Here is a 9,433-nt window from a genome sequence, read left to right as displayed (position 1 = left end):
CTCCTTTCACCTCTTATGAAAAGGTGAAGTTGGGGTCTACACCAGCATGTTAGTGTAAAAAAATAAATTTTTTACACTAACATGCTGGTGTTGCCCTATACTTTTCATTTTGACAAGAGGTAAAAGGGAAAAAAGCCCCCCAAATTTGTAATGCAATTTCTCCCAACTACGGAGATACCCCATATGTGGGCGCAAAGTGCTCTGGGGGCGCACAACAAGGTCCAGAAGGCAGAGTGCACCATGTACATTTGAGGTGATTTGCACAGGGGTGGCTGATTGTGACAGCGGTTTTGACAAACGCAAAAAAAAAAAAAAAAAACACATGTGACCCCATTTCGGAAATAGTGTTGAGCGGCATAGGCCATATTCGAATTCGCGAATATTCGCGAATATATGGACGAATATTCGTAGTATATTCGCGAATATTCGCATATTCGTTATATTCTCGTTTTATTTTCGCGTATGCGAAAATACGCACATGCGAAAATTAGCATATGTGGAAATTCGCATATGCGAACATTAGCATATGCTAATTTTCGCATATGCGAGTTTTCGCGCGCCAGTCTCACACAGTAGTATTACAGCCTTCTTTACACCACACAAGCTGGAAGCAGAGAGGGGTGATCACTGTGATGTGTACTGTGAAGAAAAAAAACAAAAACAAAACGAATATTCGTAATTACGAATATATAGCGCTATATTCGCGAAATTCGCGAATTCGCGAATATGCGATATTCGCGAATAATATTCGAATTGCGAATATTCGCGAGCAACACTATTCGGAAACTACACCCCTCACGGAATGTAATGAGGGGTGCAGTGAGAATTTACCCCCCACTGGTGTCTGACATATCTTTGGAACAGTGGGCTGTGCAAATAAAAAATTTTGTACAGCCCACTGTTCCAAAGATCTGACAGACACCAGTGGGGGGTAAATGCTCACTGTACCCCTTGTTACGTTCCTCAAGGGGTCTAGTTTCCCAAATGGTTTCCATGTGGGGGTTATTTTGCTGTCCTGGCACCATAGGGGCTTCCTAAATGCAACATGCCCCCCGAGCAAAATTTGCTCTCAAAAAGCCAAATATGACTCCTTCTCTTCTGAGCATTGTAGTTCGCCCATAGTGCACTTCAGGTCAACTTATGGGGTACCTCCATACTCAGAAGAGATGGGGTTACAAATTTTGGGGGGTATTTTCTGCTATTAACCCTTGCAAAAATGTGAAATTTGGGGGGGAAACACACATTTTAGTGAAAATCTTTTTTTTTTACGTATGCAAAAGTCGTGAAACCCCTGTGGGGTATTAAGGCTCACTTTATTTCTTGTTACGTTCCTCAAGGGGTCTAGTTTCCAAAATGGTATGGCATGTGGGTATTTTTTGCTGTCCTGGCACCATAGGGGCTTCCTAAATGCGACATGCCCCCGAGCAAAATTTGCTCTCAAAAAGCCAAATATGATTCCTTCTCTTGTGAGCATTGTAGTTCGCCCGTAGTGCACTTCAGGTCAACTTATGGTGTACCTCCATACTCAGAAGAGATGGGGTTACAAATTTTGGGGGGTATTTTCTGCTATTAACCCTTGCAAAAATGTGAAATTTGGGGGGAAACACATTTTAGTGAAATTTTTTGAATTTTTTTTTACATATGCAAAAGTCGTGAAAAACCTTTGGGGTATTAAGGCTCACTTTATTCCTTGTTATGTTCCTCAAGGGGTCTAGTTTCCAAAATGGTATGCCATGTGATTTTTTTTTGCTGTTCTGGCACCATAGGGACTTCCTAAATGCAACATGCCCCCAAAAACCATTTCAGAAAAATGTACTCTCCAAAATCCCCTTGTCGCTCCTTTGCTTCTGAGCCCTCTACTGCGCCTGACAAACACTTTACATAGATATATGAGGTATGTGCTTACTCGAGAGAAATTGGGCTAAAAATATAAGTATACATTTTCTCCTTTTACCCCTTGTGAAAATTCAAAAATTGGGTCTACAAGAACATGCGAGTGTAAAAAATTAAGATTGTGAATTTTCTCCTTCACTTTGCTGCTATTCCTGTGAAACACCTAAAGGGTTAAAACACTGACTAAATGTAATTTTTAATACTTTGGGGGGGTGCAGTTTTTATAATGGGGTCATTTGTGGGGTATTTCTAAGATGAAGACCCTTCAAATCCACTTCAAACCTGAACTGGTCCCTGAAAAATTGTTGCTGAACTTTGAAGCCCTCTGGTGTCTTCAAAAAGTAAAAAGTCAATTTTATGATGCAAACATAAAGTAGACATATTGTATATGTGAATAAAAAAAAATTATTATTGTTATTTGGAATATCCATTTTCCTTACAAGCAGAGAGCTTAAAAGTTAGAAAAATGCTAAATTTTCAAATTTTTCATCAAATTTGGGGATTTTTCACCAAGAAAGGATGCAAGTTACCACCATTTTACCACTATGTTAAAGTAGAATATGTCACGAAAAAAAATCTCGGAATCAGAATGATAACTAAAAGCAATCCAGAGTTATTAATGTTTAAAGTGACAGTGGTCAGATGTGCAAAAAATGGCCGGGTCCTAAGGTGTAAAATGGCTGGGTCCTTAAGGGGTTAAAGGGGTATTCAAGGAAAAAACTTTTTTATATATATCAACTGATTCCAGAAAGTTAAACAGATTTGTAAATTCAAAACGAAGAAAAGGAAAATATGTCCGCACTCACCATGCCATGAACAACGAATATGCTTTATTGAAGTCTTCAGAATACCATATAAAAGCAGTATCAAAAACACCCGAGAGCAGGGTGTCCTCTCTGATGACACCTGTCTCGGGAAACGGCCAGTTTAGAAGAGGTTTGCTATGGGGATTTGCTTCTAAACTGGGCGTTTCCCGAGACAGGTGTCATCAGAGGGGATTTAGACAGGAAAGAAGAATCTTAACTTCAGAAGCTCATAAGTACTGAAAGGATTAAGATTTTTTAATAGAAGTAATTTACAAATCTGTTTAACTTTCTGGAGCCAGTTGATATATATAAAAAAGTTTTTTCCTGGATAACCCCTTTAAGTCCCTGCCCTTTTGTACACACCGCATGTCTCTACTACCGAGTGGATGGTTTAGTGAGGTCCTCGGATCGGTCCCAGCGGGGTAGGCGACGGCCGTGGCAGAGCGCCGAAAATTTAAAGATCATTGTTGAATTTAGCATTAAGCATGTATTAGCTACTGCTTAACTTCCAAAAATGAAAGGCCCAAGGACAGAAGCATCAGTGAGGCAAGAAGTTCCTAAAAGACACAGGATGAGTCAGGAGCAAGCATTTGCAGTACCCAAGAGGGTTTCATAACCCCTTCACGAAAGATCAATGTTGAAATTTGCATTAAGCATATATTTAGCTACTGCTAAACATCCAAAAATTAAAGGCCCAAGGCCAGAAGCATCAGTGAGGCAAGTAGTTCCTGAAAGACACAGGATGAGTCAGGAGCAGACATTCACAGTACCAAAGAGGGTTTCATAACCCTAATTGATAACCCAAGAGGGTTTCATAACCATAATTGGGAAGTGTTGGTGTAGCAGCATGGTCAATCTACTCTGAGGCATCTGGCATTGGTGGCTGGAAATCCTGGCTGATCCATCCCTCATTCATCTTGACAAAGGTCAGTCTCTCCACATTTTTCATGGACAGACGAGTTCGCCTTGGGGTGACTATGGCCCCGGCCGCAATAAACACCCGCTCTGTTGGCACACTACTGGCCGGGCAGGACAGCTTTTCCAGGGCAAACTCTGCTAGTTGCGGTCATAAATCAAGTTTGGCTGCCCAGAAGTCCAGCGGATCTTCAATGTTTGTTGGCATGGCCATGTCAAGGTATGCCACCACCTGCTGGTTCAGGTCCTGCTCCATGTCTACCTGCTGCTGGTGAGTTGCTTCACTATGTGGGTGAAGAAAGCTACTCATCAGCGACTGTAGACTCAGGCTGCTGCTGATTGAGCTGGTACTGCTCCTTCCACCCCTCCCCTCCCCAGCAGCCATGGCAGTGGAAGGGGAGCGCAGAGGGCCCCCCGGATGGACCATGTCGCCGATAGGCATCGGCCAACTGACTACGTAGGATCTCTCTGTAGTAGGTCATTTTGTCCTCCCTCTCAGTGGGTGTAAAAAGGCCCCCATTCTGGAACGGTAGCGAGGGTCCAATAAGGTGGAGATCCAGAATTCATCCCGCTGACGAATTTTGACAATTCGGGGGTCACTACGCAAGCAACTGAGCATGCATCGTGCCATTTGCGCCAGTGACTCGGAGGGACTACCTGCCTCCATCTCCACTGCATACTGCCAGGGTGTGTCTGGGTCATCTGTCTCGCCTTCCTCATAACCCTCCAGCTCCTCTCGCTGCTCCTCCTCCTCTCCTGTCCGATGACTAGAAACACCGGCCATCTCATCCAACCTAAACTGTGCTCCACTCTGCCCCTCATCCTCCTCCTCCAGTTCAGCCCCCACAGGGCTCATGTAGCCTTGAGATGTAGGCGCAATGTCTCCATTGCTGTGACCAGCCATCGTTTCAATCATTTGTTGTAGGAAATGCAGGAGTGGAATTACGTTGTTCATGCCATAATCAAGGCGACTTACAAATAATGTGGCTTCCTCAAAGGGCCTCAGCAAACGGCAGGTGTCACGTATGAGCTGCCACTGGTTCACATTGATGTTACACAGGGGAGTACTCCTATCTTTTAAATGCTTGGATCATCAAGAAATCGGTGATGGCTTTAGTTTGTTCGTATAGTCTGTCCAACATATGGAGGGTGGAATTCCAACATGTGGCAACGTCACAAATAAGACTATGTTGTGGGATACCGTTCTGACGCTGCAGCTCAAGGAAGGTGTGCTTGGCAGTGTACAAGTGGCTGAAGTGCATGCACAGTTTCCTTGCCCTTTTCAGGATGTTTTGCAAATGGGTTGAATACTTGAGGAAGTGCTTGACAACCAGATTCAACAAGTGTGCCATGCAGGGTGCATGTTTCACACTTCCTTGTCGCAGCGTGGACATGATGTTCTTCCCGTTGTCGGTCACCATGGTTCCCATTTCCAGATTTCGTGGAGTAAGCCATACTCGGATTTCTTTACGAATGAATTTTAGCAGTTCCTCCCCTGTGTGACTCCATTCGCCAAGGCAAACCATGTGAAGAACAGCTTGACACCGCCGTGCCCTACACACATGGTAAGATGAAGGGCCACCGAGATTTCTACATGCAGTGGAGGCCGAGGACACGGTGGAGGATAAGGAGGTAGGTTCGCACACTGACACAGGACCAACTGCCTGAGAACGAGAGCATTACATTAATGCTTATGAAGAAATATAAAATCCCATCCCTTCCCCAATATCGTGCCACACCCCTACCCTTCAATTCCCTGGTTGAACTTGATGGACGTATGTCTTTTTTCAACCGTACTAACTATGTAACTATGTAACCATGTGACCTGTCCAAGTTGCTGTTGTTGCTGTTGTGACTGTGCAGGAACCCCATTTACCCAGTAAATGACAAGTATTGTCCCTGCCCGTAGTTACAGCTCCACCCGTCGGCGCTGCCGTGCACTTTTGAACACAAAGGCTCAAGGACTGGCCCACCTTCTCTTGTACAAACTTATGCAGGGCTGGTACTGCCTTATTCGAAAATAAATGACGGCTTGGGACTCTCCACCTCGGCTCGGCACAAGCCATCAATTCTTTGAAAGGTGCAGAGTCCACCACTTGAAAAGGGAAGGACTGCAGCACCAGCAACTTGGACAGGAGCACATTCAACTTCTGTGCCGTTGGATGAGTGGGGGGATACTGTTGTCTCTTGGACATGGCTTTGCCAATGGATTTTTGGCAGAATGGCTAACTAAAAGTGGGAGAAGCAGGAGCATCTGGAGCGACAGAAGGAGGGTTTGACACACAGCTCCCTTCGGCTGAGGTGCTGGAGCCTTGGCTGGATGAAGGAGGCAGCGGATGGCCACTGGGTGATGCAGCAGGCTGGACCACTACATCGGAGCCACGGTTCTCCCAGGCCGATTTATGGTGGCGAAGCATGTGTTGACGCAGGGCCGTGGTGCCGACATTGAGACCCTGGCTACGCTTCACCTTCTGCCGACATATCTTGCATGTGGCTACGTGAACCTCCTCCGGATGCCTGATGAAAAACTGCCATACCGCCGAGTAGCTGATTTTCCCACCTACAGTCCGCACTAATTGACTGCTACTGGCACTGTCTCCAGGAACCCCTGTTCCACTACCTCCCGGAAAGGTAGGCTGCCGCGAAGTTGGTCTCCCCTGGGCACGTTTGGCTCCAGAATTTCCACTACTGCCATCATGCTGACTGCCAACCATGCTACCGCCTTGCTGGCTCAGCTGCTGCCTCGAGGGCAACCTGCAACTCTCTTCTCCTGATGATGATGAAGCCCCTTCTGCACCCGACTCCCAATTGAGATCGGCTTCATCATCATCAACAGTTGTCTGCACGTCACTGATGTCCTCTTCAGGTTCCCCAACAGTGTCTGCTTCAGGACCCTGAACCCTGGCAACAACGCCTCCCACGTCACTCTCCGCATCACTACTTGGCCGCCTAGCAGAGCAGGCAGCGCATGTCTCCTCCCCTTCTTGGCTGGGCAGTAGCTGCTGACTGTCCTCTATTAGATCGTCCTCAGTGAATAGTGGAGCTGAACCCACAGCATAAGATACTTCTCTAGGAGAGGGAACAGCATAGGACAAAGGCAATGGGAGAACAGGGACTGCTCCCGGGCCATGCCAACTGAGGGTTGTGTCTGAGGAACCCACCGAGTGTTGACTGGGGGTGTCAGATGTCACTTGTGATAAAGTGGATGAGCGTCTTAACCAATCGACGACGGCAGATGGGTTGCTGGTCGAGACACAACAGCTGGCTGATAACGGGAGCTCAGGCCTCTCGCTGCGACTGTGCCTGAAGTATTTAGGCCTCTGCCACTCTGCCACTCCTCTATGCACGTCCTGGCACTTCTCTGCCTGACATACTGCGTATATGAGGGTATTACAATACGCTACACTACTCTTTAAACAGTATTTGTCTAGAACAGCAGCAGGTAATTACTTATGGCTGTCCTTTCACAGTATGTAGGCCCTTGACAGATTAATAGGTACAAAATGGTACACTAATTAGATGTACGTATGCGGTATGCACTGATGAGAGCAGAAATATGCGCAACTATACGCAGAAAAAAATCTGTATTTTTGTAAAACACCAGCCAGTGAATACTATTGTTTGGACTTTGACGGTATGTAGGCCCTTGACAGATTAACAGGTACAAAATTGTACAATACTTGTATGTATGTATGCGGTATGCACTGATGAGGGCAGTAATATGCGCAACTATACGCAGAAAAAAATCTGTATTTTTGTAAAACACCAGCCGCTGCGTACTATTGTTTGGACTTTCACAGTATGTAGGCCCTTGACAGATTAACAGGTACCAAATGGTACAATACTTGGATGTACGTATGCGGTATGCACTGATGAGGGCAGTAATATGCGCAACTATACGCAGAAAAAAATAATTTTTTTGTAAAACACCAGCCGGTGAGTACTATTGTTTGGACTTTCATAGTATGTAGGCCCTTAACAGATTAACAGGTACAAAATGGTACAATACTTGGATGTACGTATGCGGTATGCACTGATGAGGGCAGTAATATGCGCAACTATACGCAGAAAAAATCAGTATTTTTGTAAAACACCAGCCGGTGAATACTATTGTTTGGACTTTCACAGTATGTAGGCCCTTGACAGATTAACAGGTACAAAATGGTACAATACTTGGATGTACGTATGCGGTATGCACTGATGAGGGCAGCAATATGTGCAACTATACGCAGAAAAAAAAAAATTTTTTGTAAAACACCAGCCGGTGAGTATTATTGTTTGGAGTTTCATAGTATGTAGGCCCTTGACAGATTAACAGGTACAAAATGGTACAATACTTGGATGTACATATGCGGTATGCACTGATGAAGACAGTAATATGCGCAACTATATGCAGAAAAAAATCTGTTTTTTTGTAAAACACCAGCCGGTGAGTACTATTGTTTGGACTTTCACAGTATGTAGGCCCTTAACAGATTAACAGGTACAAAATGGTACAATACTTGGATGTACGTATGCGGTATGCACTGATGAGGGCAGTAATATGCGCAACTATACGCAGAAAAAAAAAATTTTTTTGTAAAACACCAGCCGGTGAGTACTATTGTTTGGACTTTCATAGTATGTAGGCCCTTGACAGATTAACAGGTACAAAATGGTACAATACTTGGATGTACGTATGCGGTATGCACTGATGAGGGCAGTAATATGCGCAACTATACGCAGAAAAAAAATTTTTTTTGTAAAACACCAGCCGGTGAGTACTATTGTTTGGACTTTCATAGTATGTAGGCCCTTGACAGATTAACAGGTACAAAATGGTACAATACTTGGATGTACGTATGCGGTATGCACTGATGAGGGCAGTAATATGCGCAACTATACGCAGAAAAAAATAATTTTTTTGTAAAACACCAGCCGGTGAGTACTATTGTTTGGACTTTCATAGTATGTAGGCCCTTGACAGATTAACAGGTACAAAATGGTACAATACTTGGATGTACGTATGCGGTATGCACTGATGAAGACAGTAATATGCGCAACTATATGCAAAAAAAATCAGTTTTTTTGTAAAACACCAGCCGGTGAGTACTATTGTTTGGACTTTCACATTATGTAGGCCCTTAACAGATTAACAGGTACAAAATGGTAAAATACTTGGATGTACGTATGCGGTATGCACTGATGAGGGCAGTAATATGCGCAACTATACGCAGAAAAAATCAGTATTTTTGTAAAACACCAGCCGGTGAATACTATTGTTTGGACTTTCACAGTATGTAGGACCTTGACAGATTAACAGGTACAAAATGGTACAATACTTGGATGTACGTATGCGGTATGCACTGATGAGGGCAGCAATATGTGCAACTATACGCAGAAAAAAATAATTTTTTTGTAAAACACCAGCCGGTGAGTATTATTGTTTGGAGTTTCATAGTATGTAGGCCCTTGACAGATTAACAGGTACAAAATGGTACAATACTTGGATGTACATATGCGGTATGCACTGATGAAGACAGTAATATGCGCAACTATATGCAGAAAAAAATCTGTTTTTTTGTAAAACACCAGCCGGTGAGTACTATTGTTTGGACTTTCACAGTATGTAGGCCCTTAACAGATTAACAGGTACAAAATGGTACAATACTTGGATGTACGTATGCGGTATGCACTGATGAGGGCAGTAATATGCGCAACTATACGCAGAAAAAAAAAATTTTTTTGTAAAACACCAGCCGGTGAGTACTATTGTTTGGACTTTCATAGTATGTAGGCCCTTGACAGATTAACAGGTACAAAATGGTACAATACTTGGA

The sequence above is a fragment of the Hyla sarda genome, chromosome 1 (genome assembly GCF_029499605.1).
Source record: "Hyla sarda isolate aHylSar1 chromosome 1, aHylSar1.hap1, whole genome shotgun sequence".
In the NCBI taxonomy this organism is placed as follows: Eukaryota; Metazoa; Chordata; class Amphibia; order Anura; family Hylidae; genus Hyla; species Hyla sarda.
The sequence above is the reverse complement of the archived record's forward strand: the minus strand, read 5'-3'. Positions refer to the sequence as shown.